General features: G+C 46.7%; 37 non-coding genes across 37 annotated transcripts; all 37 read left to right on the top strand.

The window, feature by feature from the left end:
- The first annotated feature begins 221 nt into the window (after positions 1-221).
- Trnat-ugu (transfer RNA threonine (anticodon UGU)) lies at positions 222-293 on the top strand. The gene has a single exon. It is a non-coding gene; the product is annotated as a tRNA-Thr (tRNA).
- A 247-nt stretch (positions 294-540) lies between these two features.
- Trnat-ugu (transfer RNA threonine (anticodon UGU)) lies at positions 541-612 on the top strand. The gene has a single exon. It is a non-coding gene; the product is annotated as a tRNA-Thr (tRNA).
- Positions 613-859: 247 nt separating this feature from the next.
- Positions 860-931, top strand: Trnat-ugu (transfer RNA threonine (anticodon UGU)). The gene has a single exon. It is a non-coding gene; the product is annotated as a tRNA-Thr (tRNA).
- A 247-nt stretch (positions 932-1,178) lies between these two features.
- On the top strand, positions 1,179-1,250 carry Trnat-ugu (transfer RNA threonine (anticodon UGU)). Its single transcript has one exon. It is a non-coding gene; the product is annotated as a tRNA-Thr (tRNA).
- A 247-nt stretch (positions 1,251-1,497) lies between these two features.
- Positions 1,498-1,569, top strand: Trnat-ugu (transfer RNA threonine (anticodon UGU)). Its single transcript has one exon. It is a non-coding gene; the product is annotated as a tRNA-Thr (tRNA).
- A 247-nt stretch (positions 1,570-1,816) lies between these two features.
- On the top strand, positions 1,817-1,888 carry Trnat-ugu (transfer RNA threonine (anticodon UGU)). Its single transcript has one exon. It is a non-coding gene; the product is annotated as a tRNA-Thr (tRNA).
- Positions 1,889-2,135: 247 nt separating this feature from the next.
- Trnat-ugu (transfer RNA threonine (anticodon UGU)) lies at positions 2,136-2,207 on the top strand. The gene has a single exon. It is a non-coding gene; the product is annotated as a tRNA-Thr (tRNA).
- Positions 2,208-2,454: 247 nt separating this feature from the next.
- Positions 2,455-2,526, top strand: Trnat-ugu (transfer RNA threonine (anticodon UGU)). Its single transcript has one exon. It is a non-coding gene; the product is annotated as a tRNA-Thr (tRNA).
- A 247-nt stretch (positions 2,527-2,773) lies between these two features.
- Trnat-ugu (transfer RNA threonine (anticodon UGU)) lies at positions 2,774-2,845 on the top strand. The gene has a single exon. It is a non-coding gene; the product is annotated as a tRNA-Thr (tRNA).
- Positions 2,846-3,092: 247 nt separating this feature from the next.
- Positions 3,093-3,164, top strand: Trnat-ugu (transfer RNA threonine (anticodon UGU)). The gene has a single exon. It is a non-coding gene; the product is annotated as a tRNA-Thr (tRNA).
- A 247-nt stretch (positions 3,165-3,411) lies between these two features.
- Positions 3,412-3,483, top strand: Trnat-ugu (transfer RNA threonine (anticodon UGU)). The gene has a single exon. It is a non-coding gene; the product is annotated as a tRNA-Thr (tRNA).
- Positions 3,484-3,730: 247 nt separating this feature from the next.
- Positions 3,731-3,802, top strand: Trnat-ugu (transfer RNA threonine (anticodon UGU)). The gene has a single exon. It is a non-coding gene; the product is annotated as a tRNA-Thr (tRNA).
- Positions 3,803-4,049: 247 nt separating this feature from the next.
- Positions 4,050-4,121, top strand: Trnat-ugu (transfer RNA threonine (anticodon UGU)). Its single transcript has one exon. It is a non-coding gene; the product is annotated as a tRNA-Thr (tRNA).
- Positions 4,122-4,368: 247 nt separating this feature from the next.
- Positions 4,369-4,440, top strand: Trnat-ugu (transfer RNA threonine (anticodon UGU)). The gene has a single exon. It is a non-coding gene; the product is annotated as a tRNA-Thr (tRNA).
- Positions 4,441-4,687: 247 nt separating this feature from the next.
- Positions 4,688-4,759, top strand: Trnat-ugu (transfer RNA threonine (anticodon UGU)). The gene has a single exon. It is a non-coding gene; the product is annotated as a tRNA-Thr (tRNA).
- Positions 4,760-5,006: 247 nt separating this feature from the next.
- Trnat-ugu (transfer RNA threonine (anticodon UGU)) lies at positions 5,007-5,078 on the top strand. The gene has a single exon. It is a non-coding gene; the product is annotated as a tRNA-Thr (tRNA).
- Positions 5,079-5,325: 247 nt separating this feature from the next.
- Trnat-ugu (transfer RNA threonine (anticodon UGU)) lies at positions 5,326-5,397 on the top strand. Its single transcript has one exon. It is a non-coding gene; the product is annotated as a tRNA-Thr (tRNA).
- Positions 5,398-5,644: 247 nt separating this feature from the next.
- Positions 5,645-5,716, top strand: Trnat-ugu (transfer RNA threonine (anticodon UGU)). The gene has a single exon. It is a non-coding gene; the product is annotated as a tRNA-Thr (tRNA).
- A 247-nt stretch (positions 5,717-5,963) lies between these two features.
- Positions 5,964-6,035, top strand: Trnat-ugu (transfer RNA threonine (anticodon UGU)). Its single transcript has one exon. It is a non-coding gene; the product is annotated as a tRNA-Thr (tRNA).
- A 247-nt stretch (positions 6,036-6,282) lies between these two features.
- Trnat-ugu (transfer RNA threonine (anticodon UGU)) lies at positions 6,283-6,354 on the top strand. Its single transcript has one exon. It is a non-coding gene; the product is annotated as a tRNA-Thr (tRNA).
- A 6,139-nt stretch (positions 6,355-12,493) lies between these two features.
- On the top strand, positions 12,494-12,565 carry Trnat-ugu (transfer RNA threonine (anticodon UGU)). The gene has a single exon. It is a non-coding gene; the product is annotated as a tRNA-Thr (tRNA).
- Positions 12,566-12,812: 247 nt separating this feature from the next.
- Trnat-ugu (transfer RNA threonine (anticodon UGU)) lies at positions 12,813-12,884 on the top strand. Its single transcript has one exon. It is a non-coding gene; the product is annotated as a tRNA-Thr (tRNA).
- A 247-nt stretch (positions 12,885-13,131) lies between these two features.
- Trnat-ugu (transfer RNA threonine (anticodon UGU)) lies at positions 13,132-13,203 on the top strand. Its single transcript has one exon. It is a non-coding gene; the product is annotated as a tRNA-Thr (tRNA).
- A 247-nt stretch (positions 13,204-13,450) lies between these two features.
- Trnat-ugu (transfer RNA threonine (anticodon UGU)) lies at positions 13,451-13,522 on the top strand. Its single transcript has one exon. It is a non-coding gene; the product is annotated as a tRNA-Thr (tRNA).
- A 247-nt stretch (positions 13,523-13,769) lies between these two features.
- Trnat-ugu (transfer RNA threonine (anticodon UGU)) lies at positions 13,770-13,841 on the top strand. Its single transcript has one exon. It is a non-coding gene; the product is annotated as a tRNA-Thr (tRNA).
- Positions 13,842-14,088: 247 nt separating this feature from the next.
- Trnat-ugu (transfer RNA threonine (anticodon UGU)) lies at positions 14,089-14,160 on the top strand. The gene has a single exon. It is a non-coding gene; the product is annotated as a tRNA-Thr (tRNA).
- A 247-nt stretch (positions 14,161-14,407) lies between these two features.
- Trnat-ugu (transfer RNA threonine (anticodon UGU)) lies at positions 14,408-14,479 on the top strand. The gene has a single exon. It is a non-coding gene; the product is annotated as a tRNA-Thr (tRNA).
- A 247-nt stretch (positions 14,480-14,726) lies between these two features.
- On the top strand, positions 14,727-14,798 carry Trnat-ugu (transfer RNA threonine (anticodon UGU)). The gene has a single exon. It is a non-coding gene; the product is annotated as a tRNA-Thr (tRNA).
- A 247-nt stretch (positions 14,799-15,045) lies between these two features.
- Trnat-ugu (transfer RNA threonine (anticodon UGU)) lies at positions 15,046-15,117 on the top strand. Its single transcript has one exon. It is a non-coding gene; the product is annotated as a tRNA-Thr (tRNA).
- A 247-nt stretch (positions 15,118-15,364) lies between these two features.
- Trnat-ugu (transfer RNA threonine (anticodon UGU)) lies at positions 15,365-15,436 on the top strand. Its single transcript has one exon. It is a non-coding gene; the product is annotated as a tRNA-Thr (tRNA).
- Positions 15,437-15,683: 247 nt separating this feature from the next.
- Positions 15,684-15,755, top strand: Trnat-ugu (transfer RNA threonine (anticodon UGU)). The gene has a single exon. It is a non-coding gene; the product is annotated as a tRNA-Thr (tRNA).
- Positions 15,756-16,002: 247 nt separating this feature from the next.
- Trnat-ugu (transfer RNA threonine (anticodon UGU)) lies at positions 16,003-16,074 on the top strand. Its single transcript has one exon. It is a non-coding gene; the product is annotated as a tRNA-Thr (tRNA).
- A 247-nt stretch (positions 16,075-16,321) lies between these two features.
- Trnat-ugu (transfer RNA threonine (anticodon UGU)) lies at positions 16,322-16,393 on the top strand. Its single transcript has one exon. It is a non-coding gene; the product is annotated as a tRNA-Thr (tRNA).
- Positions 16,394-16,640: 247 nt separating this feature from the next.
- Positions 16,641-16,712, top strand: Trnat-ugu (transfer RNA threonine (anticodon UGU)). Its single transcript has one exon. It is a non-coding gene; the product is annotated as a tRNA-Thr (tRNA).
- A 247-nt stretch (positions 16,713-16,959) lies between these two features.
- On the top strand, positions 16,960-17,031 carry Trnat-ugu (transfer RNA threonine (anticodon UGU)). Its single transcript has one exon. It is a non-coding gene; the product is annotated as a tRNA-Thr (tRNA).
- Positions 17,032-17,278: 247 nt separating this feature from the next.
- Trnat-ugu (transfer RNA threonine (anticodon UGU)) lies at positions 17,279-17,350 on the top strand. Its single transcript has one exon. It is a non-coding gene; the product is annotated as a tRNA-Thr (tRNA).
- Positions 17,351-17,597: 247 nt separating this feature from the next.
- On the top strand, positions 17,598-17,669 carry Trnat-ugu (transfer RNA threonine (anticodon UGU)). The gene has a single exon. It is a non-coding gene; the product is annotated as a tRNA-Thr (tRNA).
- The last annotated feature ends 223 nt before the right edge of the window (positions 17,670-17,892 follow it).

Consider the following 17,892-nt stretch of genomic DNA (forward strand, 5'->3'; position numbering starts at 1 on the left):
TACTTTGAACCGAAAATTTCCAAATAGCGAGTCTTTTCGGGCCTGAGCCAAGATCACAGATGATGATAGATGAAAGACGGCAGCACCCCGTCAGTCATCGCTGTGGACCTCAGTGGTTGCGAATTGTTGTGGCAGAGTAAATCTTTGTACGCATTTTCTAAGCTCTGAAGTGTATTTTTCTCGACGGCTGTGGTGAACGCAAAGAAGCATACACTGCAACAGCCTCCTTAGCTCAGGGGCAGAGCACTGGTCTTGTAAACCAGGGGTCGTGAGTTCGATTCTCACAGGGGGCAGCACAATTTTAAATGGGCCAATGTAATACTTTGAACCGAAAATTTCCAAATAGCGAGTCTTTTCGGGCCTGAGCCAAGATCACAGATGATGATAGATGAAAGACGGCAGCACCCCGTCAGTCATCGCTGTGGACCTCAGTGGTTGCGAATTGTTGTGGCAGAGTAAATCTTTGTACGCATTTTCTAAGCTCTGAAGTGTATTTTTCTCGACGGCTGTGGTGAACGCAAAGAAGCATACACTGCAACAGCCTCCTTAGCTCAGGGGCAGAGCACTGGTCTTGTAAACCAGGGGTCGTGAGTTCGATTCTCACAGGGGGCAGCACAATTTTAAATGGGCCAATGTAATACTTTGAACCGAAAATTTCCAAATAGCGAGTCTTTTCGGGCCTGAGCCAAGATCACAGATGATGATAGATGAAAGACGGCAGCACCCCGTCAGTCATCGCTGTGGACCTCAGTGGTTGCGAATTGTTGTGGCAGAGTAAATCTTTGTACGCATTTTCTAAGCTCTGAAGTGTATTTTTCTCGACGGCTGTGGTGAACGCAAAGAAGCATACACTGCAACAGCCTCCTTAGCTCAGGGGCAGAGCACTGGTCTTGTAAACCAGGGGTCGTGAGTTCGATTCTCACAGGGGGCAGCACAATTTTAAATGGGCCAATGTAATACTTTGAACCGAAAATTTCCAAATAGCGAGTCTTTTCGGGCCTGAGCCAAGATCACAGATGATGATAGATGAAAGACGGCAGCACCCCGTCAGTCATCGCTGTGGACCTCAGTGGTTGCGAATTGTTGTGGCAGAGTAAATCTTTGTACGCATTTTCTAAGCTCTGAAGTGTATTTTTCTCGACGGCTGTGGTGAACGCAAAGAAGCATACACTGCAACAGCCTCCTTAGCTCAGGGGCAGAGCACTGGTCTTGTAAACCAGGGGTCGTGAGTTCGATTCTCACAGGGGGCAGCACAATTTTAAATGGGCCAATGTAATACTTTGAACCGAAAATTTCCAAATAGCGAGTCTTTTCGGGCCTGAGCCAAGATCACAGATGATGATAGATGAAAGACGGCAGCACCCCGTCAGTCATCGCTGTGGACCTCAGTGGTTGCGAATTGTTGTGGCAGAGTAAATCTTTGTACGCATTTTCTAAGCTCTGAAGTGTATTTTTCTCGACGGCTGTGGTGAACGCAAAGAAGCATACACTGCAACAGCCTCCTTAGCTCAGGGGCAGAGCACTGGTCTTGTAAACCAGGGGTCGTGAGTTCGATTCTCACAGGGGGCAGCACAATTTTAAATGGGCCAATGTAATACTTTGAACCGAAAATTTCCAAATAGCGAGTCTTTTCGGGCCTGAGCCAAGATCACAGATGATGATAGATGAAAGACGGCAGCACCCCGTCAGTCATCGCTGTGGACCTCAGTGGTTGCGAATTGTTGTGGCAGAGTAAATCTTTGTACGCATTTTCTAAGCTCTGAAGTGTATTTTTCTCGACGGCTGTGGTGAACGCAAAGAAGCATACACTGCAACAGCCTCCTTAGCTCAGGGGCAGAGCACTGGTCTTGTAAACCAGGGGTCGTGAGTTCGATTCTCACAGGGGGCAGCACAATTTTAAATGGGCCAATGTAATACTTTGAACCGAAAATTTCCAAATAGCGAGTCTTTTCGGGCCTGAGCCAAGATCACAGATGATGATAGATGAAAGACGGCAGCACCCCGTCAGTCATCGCTGTGGACCTCAGTGGTTGCGAATTGTTGTGGCAGAGTAAATCTTTGTACGCATTTTCTAAGCTCTGAAGTGTATTTTTCTCGACGGCTGTGGTGAACGCAAAGAAGCATACACTGCAACAGCCTCCTTAGCTCAGGGGCAGAGCACTGGTCTTGTAAACCAGGGGTCGTGAGTTCGATTCTCACAGGGGGCAGCACAATTTTAAATGGGCCAATGTAATACTTTGAACCGAAAATTTCCAAATAGCGAGTCTTTTCGGGCCTGAGCCAAGATCACAGATGATGATAGATGAAAGACGGCAGCACCCCGTCAGTCATCGCTGTGGACCTCAGTGGTTGCGAATTGTTGTGGCAGAGTAAATCTTTGTACGCATTTTCTAAGCTCTGAAGTGTATTTTTCTCGACGGCTGTGGTGAACGCAAAGAAGCATACACTGCAACAGCCTCCTTAGCTCAGGGGCAGAGCACTGGTCTTGTAAACCAGGGGTCGTGAGTTCGATTCTCACAGGGGGCAGCACAATTTTAAATGGGCCAATGTAATACTTTGAACCGAAAATTTCCAAATAGCGAGTCTTTTCGGGCCTGAGCCAAGATCACAGATGATGATAGATGAAAGACGGCAGCACCCCGTCAGTCATCGCTGTGGACCTCAGTGGTTGCGAATTGTTGTGGCAGAGTAAATCTTTGTACGCATTTTCTAAGCTCTGAAGTGTATTTTTCTCGACGGCTGTGGTGAACGCAAAGAAGCATACACTGCAACAGCCTCCTTAGCTCAGGGGCAGAGCACTGGTCTTGTAAACCAGGGGTCGTGAGTTCGATTCTCACAGGGGGCAGCACAATTTTAAATGGGCCAATGTAATACTTTGAACCGAAAATTTCCAAATAGCGAGTCTTTTCGGGCCTGAGCCAAGATCACAGATGATGATAGATGAAAGACGGCAGCACCCCGTCAGTCATCGCTGTGGACCTCAGTGGTTGCGAATTGTTGTGGCAGAGTAAATCTTTGTACGCATTTTCTAAGCTCTGAAGTGTATTTTTCTCGACGGCTGTGGTGAACGCAAAGAAGCATACACTGCAACAGCCTCCTTAGCTCAGGGGCAGAGCACTGGTCTTGTAAACCAGGGGTCGTGAGTTCGATTCTCACAGGGGGCAGCACAATTTTAAATGGGCCAATGTAATACTTTGAACCGAAAATTTCCAAATAGCGAGTCTTTTCGGGCCTGAGCCAAGATCACAGATGATGATAGATGAAAGACGGCAGCACCCCGTCAGTCATCGCTGTGGACCTCAGTGGTTGCGAATTGTTGTGGCAGAGTAAATCTTTGTACGCATTTTCTAAGCTCTGAAGTGTATTTTTCTCGACGGCTGTGGTGAACGCAAAGAAGCATACACTGCAACAGCCTCCTTAGCTCAGGGGCAGAGCACTGGTCTTGTAAACCAGGGGTCGTGAGTTCGATTCTCACAGGGGGCAGCACAATTTTAAATGGGCCAATGTAATACTTTGAACCGAAAATTTCCAAATAGCGAGTCTTTTCGGGCCTGAGCCAAGATCACAGATGATGATAGATGAAAGACGGCAGCACCCCGTCAGTCATCGCTGTGGACCTCAGTGGTTGCGAATTGTTGTGGCAGAGTAAATCTTTGTACGCATTTTCTAAGCTCTGAAGTGTATTTTTCTCGACGGCTGTGGTGAACGCAAAGAAGCATACACTGCAACAGCCTCCTTAGCTCAGGGGCAGAGCACTGGTCTTGTAAACCAGGGGTCGTGAGTTCGATTCTCACAGGGGGCAGCACAATTTTAAATGGGCCAATGTAATACTTTGAACCGAAAATTTCCAAATAGCGAGTCTTTTCGGGCCTGAGCCAAGATCACAGATGATGATAGATGAAAGACGGCAGCACCCCGTCAGTCATCGCTGTGGACCTCAGTGGTTGCGAATTGTTGTGGCAGAGTAAATCTTTGTACGCATTTTCTAAGCTCTGAAGTGTATTTTTCTCGACGGCTGTGGTGAACGCAAAGAAGCATACACTGCAACAGCCTCCTTAGCTCAGGGGCAGAGCACTGGTCTTGTAAACCAGGGGTCGTGAGTTCGATTCTCACAGGGGGCAGCACAATTTTAAATGGGCCAATGTAATACTTTGAACCGAAAATTTCCAAATAGCGAGTCTTTTCGGGCCTGAGCCAAGATCACAGATGATGATAGATGAAAGACGGCAGCACCCCGTCAGTCATCGCTGTGGACCTCAGTGGTTGCGAATTGTTGTGGCAGAGTAAATCTTTGTACGCATTTTCTAAGCTCTGAAGTGTATTTTTCTCGACGGCTGTGGTGAACGCAAAGAAGCATACACTGCAACAGCCTCCTTAGCTCAGGGGCAGAGCACTGGTCTTGTAAACCAGGGGTCGTGAGTTCGATTCTCACAGGGGGCAGCACAATTTTAAATGGGCCAATGTAATACTTTGAACCGAAAATTTCCAAATAGCGAGTCTTTTCGGGCCTGAGCCAAGATCACAGATGATGATAGATGAAAGACGGCAGCACCCCGTCAGTCATCGCTGTGGACCTCAGTGGTTGCGAATTGTTGTGGCAGAGTAAATCTTTGTACGCATTTTCTAAGCTCTGAAGTGTATTTTTCTCGACGGCTGTGGTGAACGCAAAGAAGCATACACTGCAACAGCCTCCTTAGCTCAGGGGCAGAGCACTGGTCTTGTAAACCAGGGGTCGTGAGTTCGATTCTCACAGGGGGCAGCACAATTTTAAATGGGCCAATGTAATACTTTGAACCGAAAATTTCCAAATAGCGAGTCTTTTCGGGCCTGAGCCAAGATCACAGATGATGATAGATGAAAGACGGCAGCACCCCGTCAGTCATCGCTGTGGACCTCAGTGGTTGCGAATTGTTGTGGCAGAGTAAATCTTTGTACGCATTTTCTAAGCTCTGAAGTGTATTTTTCTCGACGGCTGTGGTGAACGCAAAGAAGCATACACTGCAACAGCCTCCTTAGCTCAGGGGCAGAGCACTGGTCTTGTAAACCAGGGGTCGTGAGTTCGATTCTCACAGGGGGCAGCACAATTTTAAATGGGCCAATGTAATACTTTGAACCGAAAATTTCCAAATAGCGAGTCTTTTCGGGCCTGAGCCAAGATCACAGATGATGATAGATGAAAGACGGCAGCACCCCGTCAGTCATCGCTGTGGACCTCAGTGGTTGCGAATTGTTGTGGCAGAGTAAATCTTTGTACGCATTTTCTAAGCTCTGAAGTGTATTTTTCTCGACGGCTGTGGTGAACGCAAAGAAGCATACACTGCAACAGCCTCCTTAGCTCAGGGGCAGAGCACTGGTCTTGTAAACCAGGGGTCGTGAGTTCGATTCTCACAGGGGGCAGCACAATTTTAAATGGGCCAATGTAATACTTTGAACCGAAAATTTCCAAATAGCGAGTCTTTTCGGGCCTGAGCCAAGATCACAGATGATGATAGATGAAAGACGGCAGCACCCCGTCAGTCATCGCTGTGGACCTCAGTGGTTGCGAATTGTTGTGGCAGAGTAAATCTTTGTACGCATTTTCTAAGCTCTGAAGTGTATTTTTCTCGACGGCTGTGGTGAACGCAAAGAAGCATACACTGCAACAGCCTCCTTAGCTCAGGGGCAGAGCACTGGTCTTGTAAACCAGGGGTCGTGAGTTCGATTCTCACAGGGGGCAGCACAATTTTAAATGGGCCAATGTAATACTTTGAACCGAAAATTTCCAAATAGCGAGTCTTTTCGGGCCTGAGCCAAGATCACAGATGATGATAGATGAAAGACGGCAGCACCCCGTCAGTCATCGCTGTGGACCTCAGTGGTTGCGAATTGTTGTGGCAGAGTAAATCTTTGTACGCATTTTCTAAGCTCTGAAGTGTATTTTTCTCGACGGCTGTGGTGAACGCAAAGAAGCATACACTGCAACAGCCTCCTTAGCTCAGGGGCAGAGCACTGGTCTTGTAAACCAGGGGTCGTGAGTTCGATTCTCACAGGGGGCAGCACAATTTTAAATGGGCCAATGTAATACTTTGAACCGAAAATTTCCAAATAGCGAGTCTTTTCGGGCCTGAGCCAAGATCACAGATGATGATAGATGAAAGACGGCAGCACCCCGTCAGTCATCGCTGTGGACCTCAGTGGTTGCGAATTGTTGTGGCAGAGTAAATCTTTGTACGCATTTTCTAAGCTCTGAAGTGTATTTTTCTCGACGGCTGTGGTGAACGCAAAGAAACATGCACTGCAACAGCCTCCTTAGCTCAGGGGCAGAGCACTGGTCTTGTAAACCAGGGGTCGTGAGTTCGATTCTCACAGGGGGCAGCACAATTTTAAATGGGCCAATGTAATACTTTGAACCGAAAATTTCCAAATAGCGGGTCTTTTCGGGCCTGAGCAAAGATCACAGATGATGATAGATGAAAGACGGCAGCACCCCGTCAGCCATCGCTGTGGACCTCAGTGGTTGCGAATTGTTGTGGCAGAGTAAATCTTTGTACGCATTTTCTAAGCTCTGAAGTGTATTTTTCTCGACGGCTGTGGTGAACGCAAAGAAGCATAAACTGCAACAGCCTCCTTAGCTCAGGGGGAAGTCAGCCGGCGGACGCGGTCGAGGTCGGACGTGCTGTGCTGCGCGCCGCGCCGTCGTTGTTTTCGTGTGGTGAGTCACTGCGCTTGCTTCAGTGTCTACCAGTGTTTTGGTGTAATCTGGAAATGAACTCGATTTCGTGATGTCTCAACCGAGTAGGAAAGACACATTGAAGTTTACTTTTGACAGAAACTTTGTCCGACCTAAATCTTTTGAAGTTGAGCAATGGTTAGAAGATGAAGTAAAGATAGGACTTGAGGATATAATCGGGATACATCTTTCGATTGTCAGTAGCACCGTTTTCGTTAAATTAGCTCGATCAGACATGTGTGAGAAAATAGTTGAATCTTGTGGTGGTATCCTCAAATTTAAACATAGCGATGGCAATGTGGGTGAAGTTGTTGTTTCGCATGCCGGCCTAGGAATACGGACTGTTCGACTCTTTGAACTTCCATTTGAAATAACCAGTGAACAGATCAACGCAGTGCTCTGTCCCTACGGTAAAATCATCAGCAATATTGCGGAACGTTGGTCTAGTGCACATAAATTCCCGGTTCTTAATGGGGTGCGGCAATTGAAAATCGAGCTGCAGAAGCACATCCCGTCTTATGTTAACATATGCGGGTATCGTGCGATAGTAATGTACGATGATCAGCCTCGAACGTGTGCCGCATGCAACTCGACAGGTCACGTGCGTGCCGAATGCATGCAGAGGCGAGTGGCGCAGCTGCCTGCCGGCGAGGCAGCCAGGCCCCCCGCGATGACAACACTGCCTGTGACGTACGTCGCCGTGGCGCGTGGGCTTTCAGCTACATCCACGGTCACCGAAATCAGTGAAAATACTGTTGTGCCTGCGCCAGTGACGCAACTGGGGACTGTTGCAACGCCGGAAGAGACCCCACCTAAACCCATAGAAGTATCGCCGTCCGTAGTAGTCACAGAAGAACAGGCATCCGACATGCAAACGGCTGCGTCCCAATCGGCCGCTGCTACTCCACGGGGGGAATCTCCAGCAGGTTCCGATCAAGGCCCACACAATCGTACGTCTCCCAGAAAAACTAAAAAACGGAGAGTTGCCCGCCAGGGTGCAGAACAGATTGCACCGGTTCTGCGCGAAAAGGCTAAACAGATAGGTGAACAACTCAGTGACAAAGCATCTGATAGCACAAACCATGATCATCCCTCAGCCAGTTTACCATCAGTCCTTGACAATGTCTCAGATGCTCTCCCTCTGAACCCTGAACAGTCAGCTCAACTCCGAACCGACTGTGATGTCCGCATGGTCAAACTCAATCCTGCACCAGAGTCGGTAACGACCTCGACACAACCGCCGCCAACTAGTTGGGCGGACGATACAGAATCCACTGCCGAAGTAGACAGTATGGATATTTCCGAAACGGTGACAGCCGTCACTTCAGTCTCCAACGACGACGATGTTAACGAGAAAGATAACGCCTCGACAGAAACTGCCGCGCACAAAGAACGCACGACTGATCCCTTTTCAACCGGAGACTATTTTTAACTCTGCCTTTAAAGTGACTGTCAATACATGTTTTTGTTATCTGGAATTGCTTCCAAAGTGCTTCCACGACGTGACTTGTTTTTTCCAGCGTTATTTCTGTTTGATATCGGACTGATTTTAGGTATTGCTCCTGTTTAGTCCACCACTATTCCGCCACAGGCCTATCGACTTGCTACTCTCAATATTAATAAGATCCGTAGCGCTCTTAAACTGCAACACTTAAAGGACTTTTTATATGCAGCTGATATAGACATTTTATTTGTACAAGAAGTAACAGAGATCAGACTTGATTGCATACCAGGTTATAATGTGATCACTAATCCTGGGGCCGGTTGCGAATTAGGTACAGCTTTTATTGTGAAGGAAGGTATCATTTTTACCGACGTCACAAAACTGCCGAACAGTAGGGGCATTGCGGGCACTTTTTATAACAACAGACTAATTAATGTCTATGCCCCATCCGGTTCCAGTAATAGACGTCAAAGAGCAGAATTTTTTAAAGAAGAAATAGTTCCTCTCTTTGGCGTCCGCCACACCAATGTCATCTTCGGAGGCGACTTTAACTGTGTCATCAGTGCAAAGGACCAGACTCCCAATCTTAACAAATCACTTGAACTGGAACGAATTGTACGAGACTTGCGCTTAGTTGATTCTTGGGAGCTCAAGCATGGGGCAGCACCTGGGTTTACCCATATCACGACCCATTCGGCAAGCCGTCTTGATCGAATTTATGTCACACCCACTTTGAGGAATAACATTCTGCAGTCAGAAGTATGGCCAGTGGCTTTCTCAGACCATGCTGCATACATCTGTACTATAAGTCTAGACCGACAACGGACGTGTCGATACAGGGGCCTGTGGAAATTAAATGTTTCACATCTACAAGACTCGGCGTGTCAAGAAGCCTTCCTCAATACCTGGCGAGAATGTGAGCAACGATTTGCCTCTTATAATTCGGCCATTGATTGGTGGCTGAGGTGCGCCAAACCTAAAATTAGGTGGTGTTTCATGAACTACGCACGGGAAAAGAGCTTTTGGCTTCAAAGGACGATCAATTTCTATTTTCATTGTCTGCGGGAACTGTATATGCTCGGTACTTCGGCTGTCGAGAATTGTCAACAAATTAAGAAAATCCAGGCCAAAATCCTAACCCTAAGGAGGACGCAGCTAGAAGGCTACAAAGTCAGGTCGCGGGTCCAGACAACTGTACACCAAGAACTCACCTCAGTCTACCATATGATCCAAGAAAGTAAGAAAGGGTCCCGTAAAATACTGACGGAGTTAATTGCTGAGGATGGCGCAACGCTGACTACGCACAACGAGATTAAAGCGGCGGTGCTAAACTACTTCACCACCTTGATGTCAAATAAAGAAGTTAACGTGCAAGCGCAGGATGCTCTTTTGAATAATTTGCGCAACAGAGTCAGTCTCGTGGACGCGGAAAAGCTATTAGACGTGGCGACCGAAGAAGACGTGGAATATGTACTCTGGAAAAGTGCTAAGAATAAATCCCCCGGACCTGACGGAATTCCCGCCGAATTCTATCAAAAATTCTGGAACACCATAAGGGCGAAGATCACTTGCATCTGTAACGAACTTCTAGACCACAACAACGTGATCCCCACCAGCTTCTGTGAAGGCATAATCGTTCTAATTAAAAAAACCTCAGGCAGTGCAAACGTAAAAAATCTAAGACCGATAACGCTACTCAACAGCGACTATAAAATCTTTGCGAGACTTTTGGCCCAAAGGCTTAAATCTACAATGACCAGTATCATTGGCCCTTACCAGACCAGCGTGGGCAAGGATCGGAAAATTCGACAGACTCTGTGCGACTACCGTGATTTAATCTCTATTGCGGAAGTCTGTAAGCTGAAATGTGCCATCATATCTTTGGACTTCGACAAAGCCTTTGACAGGGTAAACCACCAGTATCTCTTTCGTACCATGAATGCGATGGGTTTTCCACCTGGGTTCGTCGCAATTATAAAACAGATGGTAGCGACTAATTTATCCAGAGTCATCATCAATGGCCAGCCTACCCGAGCAATCGAGATAGCCAGTTCCGTCAGGCAGGGCTGCCCAATGTCCATGGCGCTTTTTGCGATTGCCATTGAGCCTTTGTTAGCTACCCTGACGCAAAGTTTACAGGGCATCGTCATACATGGATCCCGAGTAGTGTGCAAGGCGTATGCAGACGATGTCGGTTTCCTTGTACTAAATAGAACTGAAGTGGAGACCGCACTACAGATAGTCAGGCAATATGAGCACGCGTCAGGTGCACAACTAAACTGGACAAAGTCCGGAATATTCAATATTGGCCGCGGCCTCGGATCGCACCCTCACAGACAACTACGTCAGCTGAAGATATTCAAGTGCCTTGGAATTGATTTTCAGAGTAATATTCGGCACACCATTGCAACCAACTATCGAAAGCTTCTACGGACTATTCGTGCCAGCATACGGGAACACAGTGTACGGAAACTAAATGAAATTCAGAAAGTAACGGTCGCAAATGTCTACCTCACCTCGAAACTCAATTATATCGCTCAAGTTTTACCAATGTCTGCACTCACTGCAAAACGAATCATGTCAGCATTAGGACAGTTTGTCAGCCGTCACCACATTTTTAAAGTTCAGTTTGACACCTTAACGCTTGCCACAGAAAATGGTGGCTTAAATCTTGTCGATGTTGAAAAGAAGGCGCAAGCTTTATGTATATCAACAACTTTCCACCAATGGAAACACTCAGCTGATAGTCTCGCTGCTCACCTGCTTACTGAGATAGCTCCGGCCGACCTCAGTCCACCTATCACGGTGCAACATATTCCAAACGGACTTTACCACTTAAAATGGTTTTTACTGGAGTACAGTTATGTACACACAAGGATCCCCGAACAAGAAATGAAGACAGTGAAACACGTGTACCAGGAACTCATGAAAGATAAGAAGAAAAATAACATTGAAGAAAAATACAACTTTTACGACTGGAAGGTAATCTGGGAGAACATCCATTGTCCGTATTTGCCGTCTACACTGAAAGCCACTTGGTATTTCGCAGTTAACAGAAAATTGGCAACTAACTCCAAACTACATAACATACACCTCGCAGAATCACCTTTGTGCACAACGTGTAATTTAATGGATACTGATGAACACAGGTTTGTGTGCGACAACATAAAAGATATATGGGAATATATCACGAACAAGTTAGCACTCATTAGTAGAACATCGCCCAGATATATAACACCTGCTGCCTTTCTGACGCCGGACGATACCCCGTACCCACGGACGAGGAGGAACGCACTAAACTGGTTAAAAGCCGCTACTGTACATTACTTATATACAAAAGAAGACAAGAGTAAAGAAGACTTCTGTGTCTATCTTACAACTCAGCACCATATGCTAATGAAACCGAAAAACTATAAGGATAACTTCGCCAACTACCTGCTCAAAACTGTAACGTAAAAAAAAAAAAAAAAAAAAAAAAAAAAAAAAAAAAAAAAAAAAATAAAAGAGACTACCACATCAATTGATTGAATTTCATGTTAACGAACATTCGGCAGCTACTCACTCAAGATCAGACGGACCATCTATAAGGCGAATAATATGTCATGTTGACCGAACCACAAGTTACTAACACCACTGAAGTAATCAATTGGCAAGAGATCAAGCTTCATTTCGTAAGAAGAAGAAAATTCAGTTTTCTCTTTCGAGCAATATTTTAGTTCTCTTTCAATTTCGCAGAGTTCAGAACAAAGCTTTTTAATTTTAGAAGCAATGGATTTTCAATTTTCTTTTAACTTCCTTGACGTTTTCTGTTACCACAAGGCACTGGAGCCGCCATAAATTTCAGTTACTATTTCCTTAATATGGATGCTTGTATCGTAAACGAAGCATGTAATCCACATCGTTTTCATTTTCCTTAAATCAAAGGCCTTTGATGCCACACCGACGAAGGTGAATTAATGGCGAGCAGAAGGACGGGCTATAAGGGGTGGATGGAGGCCCGAAAAAAAAAAAAAAAAAAAAAAAAAAAAAAAAAAAGGGGCAGAGCACTGGTCTTGTAAACCAGGGGTCGTGAGTTCGATTCTCACAGGGGGCAGCACAATTTTAAATGGGCCAATGTAATACTTTGAACCGAAAATTTCCAAATAGCGAGTCTTTTCGGGCCTGAGCCAAGATCACAGATGATGATAGATGAAAGACGGCAGCACCCCGTCAGTCATCGCTGTGGACCTCAGTGGTTGCGAATTGTTGTGGCAGAGTAAATCTTTGTACGCATTTTCTAAGCTCTGAAGTGTATTTTTCTCGACGGCTGTGGTGAACGCAAAGAAGCATACACTGCAACAGCCTCCTTAGCTCAGGGGCAGAGCACTGGTCTTGTAAACCAGGGGTCGTGAGTTCGATTCTCACAGGGGGCAGCACAATTTTAAATGGGCCAATGTAATACTTTGAACCGAAAATTTCCAAATAGCGAGTCTTTTCGGGCCTGAGCCAAGATCACAGATGATGATAGATGAAAGACGGCAGCACCCCGTCAGTCATCGCTGTGGACCTCAGTGGTTGCGAATTGTTGTGGCAGAGTAAATCTTTGTACGCATTTTCTAAGCTCTGAAGTGTATTTTTCTCGACGGCTGTGGTGAACGCAAAGAAGCATACACTGCAACAGCCTCCTTAGCTCAGGGGCAGAGCACTGGTCTTGTAAACCAGGGGTCGTGAGTTCGATTCTCACAGGGGGCAGCACAATTTTAAATGGGCCAATGTAATACTTTGAACCGAAAATTTCCAAATAGCGAGTCTTTTCGGGCCTGAGCCAAGATCACAGATGATGATAGATGAAAGACGGCAGCACCCCGTCAGTCATCGCTGTGGACCTCAGTGGTTGCGAATTGTTGTGGCAGAGTAAATCTTTGTACGCATTTTCTAAGCTCTGAAGTGTATTTTTCTCGACGGCTGTGGTGAACGCAAAGAAGCATACACTGCAACAGCCTCCTTAGCTCAGGGGCAGAGCACTGGTCTTGTAAACCAGGGGTCGTGAGTTCGATTCTCACAGGGGGCAGCACAATTTTAAATGGGCCAATGTAATACTTTGAACCGAAAATTTCCAAATAGCGAGTCTTTTCGGGCCTGAGCCAAGATCACAGATGATGATAGATGAAAGACGGCAGCACCCCGTCAGTCATCGCTGTGGACCTCAGTGGTTGCGAATTGTTGTGGCAGAGTAAATCTTTGTACGCATTTTCTAAGCTCTGAAGTGTATTTTTCTCGACGGCTGTGGTGAACGCAAAGAAGCATACACTGCAACAGCCTCCTTAGCTCAGGGGCAGAGCACTGGTCTTGTAAACCAGGGGTCGTGAGTTCGATTCTCACAGGGGGCAGCACAATTTTAAATGGGCCAATGTAATACTTTGAACCGAAAATTTCCAAATAGCGAGTCTTTTCGGGCCTGAGCCAAGATCACAGATGATGATAGATGAAAGACGGCAGCACCCCGTCAGTCATCGCTGTGGACCTCAGTGGTTGCGAATTGTTGTGGCAGAGTAAATCTTTGTACGCATTTTCTAAGCTCTGAAGTGTATTTTTCTCGACGGCTGTGGTGAACGCAAAGAAGCATACACTGCAACAGCCTCCTTAGCTCAGGGGCAGAGCACTGGTCTTGTAAACCAGGGGTCGTGAGTTCGATTCTCACAGGGGGCAGCACAATTTTAAATGGGCCAATGTAATACTTTGAACCGAAAATTTCCAAATAGCGAGTCTTTTCGGGCCTGAGCCAAGATCACAGATGATGATAGATGAAAGACGGCAGCACCCCGTCAGTCATCGCTGTGGACCTCAGTGGTTGCGAATTGTTGTGGCAGAGTAAATCTTTGTACGCATTTTCTAAGCTCTGAAGTGTATTTTTCTCGACGGCTGTGGTGAACGCAAAGAAGCATACACTGCAACAGCCTCCTTAGCTCAGGGGCAGAGCACTGGTCTTGTAAACCAGGGGTCGTGAGTTCGATTCTCACAGGGGGCAGCACAATTTTAAATGGGCCAATGTAATACTTTGAACCGAAAATTTCCAAATAGCGAGTCTTTTCGGGCCTGAGCCAAGATCACAGATGATGATAGATGAAAGACGGCAGCACCCCGTCAGTCATCGCTGTGGACCTCAGTGGTTGCGAATTGTTGTGGCAGAGTAAATCTTTGTACGCATTTTCTAAGCTCTGAAGTGTATTTTTCTCGACGGCTGTGGTGAACGCAAAGAAGCATACACTGCAACAGCCTCCTTAGCTCAGGGGCAGAGCACTGGTCTTGTAAACCAGGGGTCGTGAGTTCGATTCTCACAGGGGGCAGCACAATTTTAAATGGGCCAATGTAATACTTTGAACCGAAAATTTCCAAATAGCGAGTCTTTTCGGGCCTGAGCCAAGATCACAGATGATGATAGATGAAAGACGGCAGCACCCCGTCAGTCATCGCTGTGGACCTCAGTGGTTGCGAATTGTTGTGGCAGAGTAAATCTTTGTACGCATTTTCTAAGCTCTGAAGTGTATTTTTCTCGACGGCTGTGGTGAACGCAAAGAAGCATACACTGCAACAGCCTCCTTAGCTCAGGGGCAGAGCACTGGTCTTGTAAACCAGGGGTCGTGAGTTCGATTCTCACAGGGGGCAGCACAATTTTAAATGGGCCAATGTAATACTTTGAACCGAAAATTTCCAAATAGCGAGTCTTTTCGGGCCTGAGCCAAGATCACAGATGATGATAGATGAAAGACGGCAGCACCCCGTCAGTCATCGCTGTGGACCTCAGTGGTTGCGAATTGTTGTGGCAGAGTAAATCTTTGTACGCATTTTCTAAGCTCTGAAGTGTATTTTTCTCGACGGCTGTGGTGAACGCAAAGAAGCATACACTGCAACAGCCTCCTTAGCTCAGGGGCAGAGCACTGGTCTTGTAAACCAGGGGTCGTGAGTTCGATTCTCACAGGGGGCAGCACAATTTTAAATGGGCCAATGTAATACTTTGAACCGAAAATTTCCAAATAGCGAGTCTTTTCGGGCCTGAGCCAAGATCACAGATGATGATAGATGAAAGACGGCAGCACCCCGTCAGTCATCGCTGTGGACCTCAGTGGTTGCGAATTGTTGTGGCAGAGTAAATCTTTGTACGCATTTTCTAAGCTCTGAAGTGTATTTTTCTCGACGGCTGTGGTGAACGCAAAGAAGCATACACTGCAACAGCCTCCTTAGCTCAGGGGCAGAGCACTGGTCTTGTAAACCAGGGGTCGTGAGTTCGATTCTCACAGGGGGCAGCACAATTTTAAATGGGCCAATGTAATACTTTGAACCGAAAATTTCCAAATAGCGAGTCTTTTCGGGCCTGAGCCAAGATCACAGATGATGATAGATGAAAGACGGCAGCACCCCGTCAGTCATCGCTGTGGACCTCAGTGGTTGCGAATTGTTGTGGCAGAGTAAATCTTTGTACGCATTTTCTAAGCTCTGAAGTGTATTTTTCTCGACGGCTGTGGTGAACGCAAAGAAGCATACACTGCAACAGCCTCCTTAGCTCAGGGGCAGAGCACTGGTCTTGTAAACCAGGGGTCGTGAGTTCGATTCTCACAGGGGGCAGCACAATTTTAAATGGGCCAATGTAATACTTTGAACCGAAAATTTCCAAATAGCGAGTCTTTTCGGGCCTGAGCCAAGATCACAGATGATGATAGATGAAAGACGGCAGCACCCCGTCAGTCATCGCTGTGGACCTCAGTGGTTGCGAATTGTTGTGGCAGAGTAAATCTTTGTACGCATTTTCTAAGCTCTGAAGTGTATTTTTCTCGACGGCTGTGGTGAACGCAAAGAAGCATACACTGCAACAGCCTCCTTAGCTCAGGGGCAGAGCACTGGTCTTGTAAACCAGGGGTCGTGAGTTCGATTCTCACAGGGGGCAGCACAATTTTAAATGGGCCAATGTAATACTTTGAACCGAAAATTTCCAAATAGCGAGTCTTTTCGGGCCTGAGCCAAGATCACAGATGATGATAGATGAAAGACGGCAGCACCCCGTCAGTCATCGCTGTGGACCTCAGTGGTTGCGAATTGTTGTGGCAGAGTAAATCTTTGTACGCATTTTCTAAGCTCTGAAGTGTATTTTTCTCGACGGCTGTGGTGAACGCAAAGAAGCATACACTGCAACAGCCTCCTTAGCTCAGGGGCAGAGCACTGGTCTTGTAAACCAGGGGTCGTGAGTTCGATTCTCACAGGGGGCAGCACAATTTTAAATGGGCCAATGTAATACTTTGAACCGAAAATTTCCAAATAGCGAGTCTTTTCGGGCCTGAGCCAAGATCACAGATGATGATAGATGAAAGACGGCAGCACCCCGTCAGTCATCGCTGTGGACCTCAGTGGTTGCGAATTGTTGTGGCAGAGTAAATCTTTGTACGCATTTTCTAAGCTCTGAAGTGTATTTTTCTCGACGGCTGTGGTGAACGCAAAGAAGCATACACTGCAACAGCCTCCTTAGCTCAGGGGCAGAGCACTGGTCTTGTAAACCAGGGGTCGTGAGTTCGATTCTCACAGGGGGCAGCACAATTTTAAATGGGCCAATGTAATACTTTGAACCGAAAATTTCCAAATAGCGAGTCTTTTCGGGCCTGAGCCAAGATCACAGATGATGATAGATGAAAGACGGCAGCACCCCGTCAGTCATCGCTGTGGACCTCAGTGGTTGCGAATTGTTGTGGCAGAGTAAATCTTTGTACGCATTTTCTAAGCTCTGAAGTGTATTTTTCTCGACGGCTGTGGTGAACGCAAAGAAGCATACACTGCAACAGCCTCCTTAGCTCAGGGGCAGAGCACTGGTCTTGTAAACCAGGGGTCGCGAGTTCGATTCTCACAGGGGGCAGCACAATTTTAAATGGGCCAATGTAATACTTTGAACCGAAAATTTCCAAATAGCGAGTCTTTTCGGGCCTGAGCCAAGATCACAGATGATGATAGATGAAAGACGGCAGCACCCCGTCAGTCATCGCTGTGGACCTCAGTGGTTGCGAATTGTTGTGGCAGAGTAAATCTTTGTACGCATTTTCTAAGCTCTGAAGTGTATTTTTCTCGACGGCTGTGGTGAACGCAAAGAAGCATACACTGCAACAGCCTCCTTAGCTCAGGGGCAGAGCACTGGTCTTGTAAACCAGGGGTCGTGAGTTCGATTCTCACAGGGGGCAGCACAATTTTAAATGGGCCAATGTAATACTTTGAACCGAAAATTTCCAAATAGCGAGTCTTTTCGGGCCTGAGCCAAGATCACAGATGATGATAGATGAAAGACGGCAGCACCCCGTCAGTCATCGCTGTGGACCTCAGTGGTTGCGAATTGTTGTGGCAGAGTAAATCTTTGTACGCATTTTCTAAGCTCTGAAGTGTATTTTTCTCGACGGCTGTGGTGAACGCAAAGAAGCATACACTGCAACAGCCTCCTTAGCTCAGGGGCAGAGCACTGGTCTTGTAAACCAGGGGTCGTGAGTTCGATTCTCACAGGGGGCAGCACAATTTTAAATGGGCCAATGTAATACTTTGAACCGAAAATTTCCAAATAGCGAGTCTTTTCGGGCCTGAGCCAAGATCACAGATGATGATAGATGAAAGACGGCAGCACCCCGTCAGTCATCGCTGTGGACCTCAGTGGTTGCGAATTGTTGTGGCAGAGTAAATCTTTGTACGCATTTTCTAAGCTCTGAAGTGTATTTTTCTCGACGGTTGTGGTGAA

The sequence above is a fragment of the Schistocerca nitens genome, chromosome 1, assembly GCF_023898315.1.
Source record: "Schistocerca nitens isolate TAMUIC-IGC-003100 chromosome 1, iqSchNite1.1, whole genome shotgun sequence".
Classification (NCBI taxonomy): domain Eukaryota; kingdom Metazoa; phylum Arthropoda; class Insecta; order Orthoptera; family Acrididae; genus Schistocerca; species Schistocerca nitens.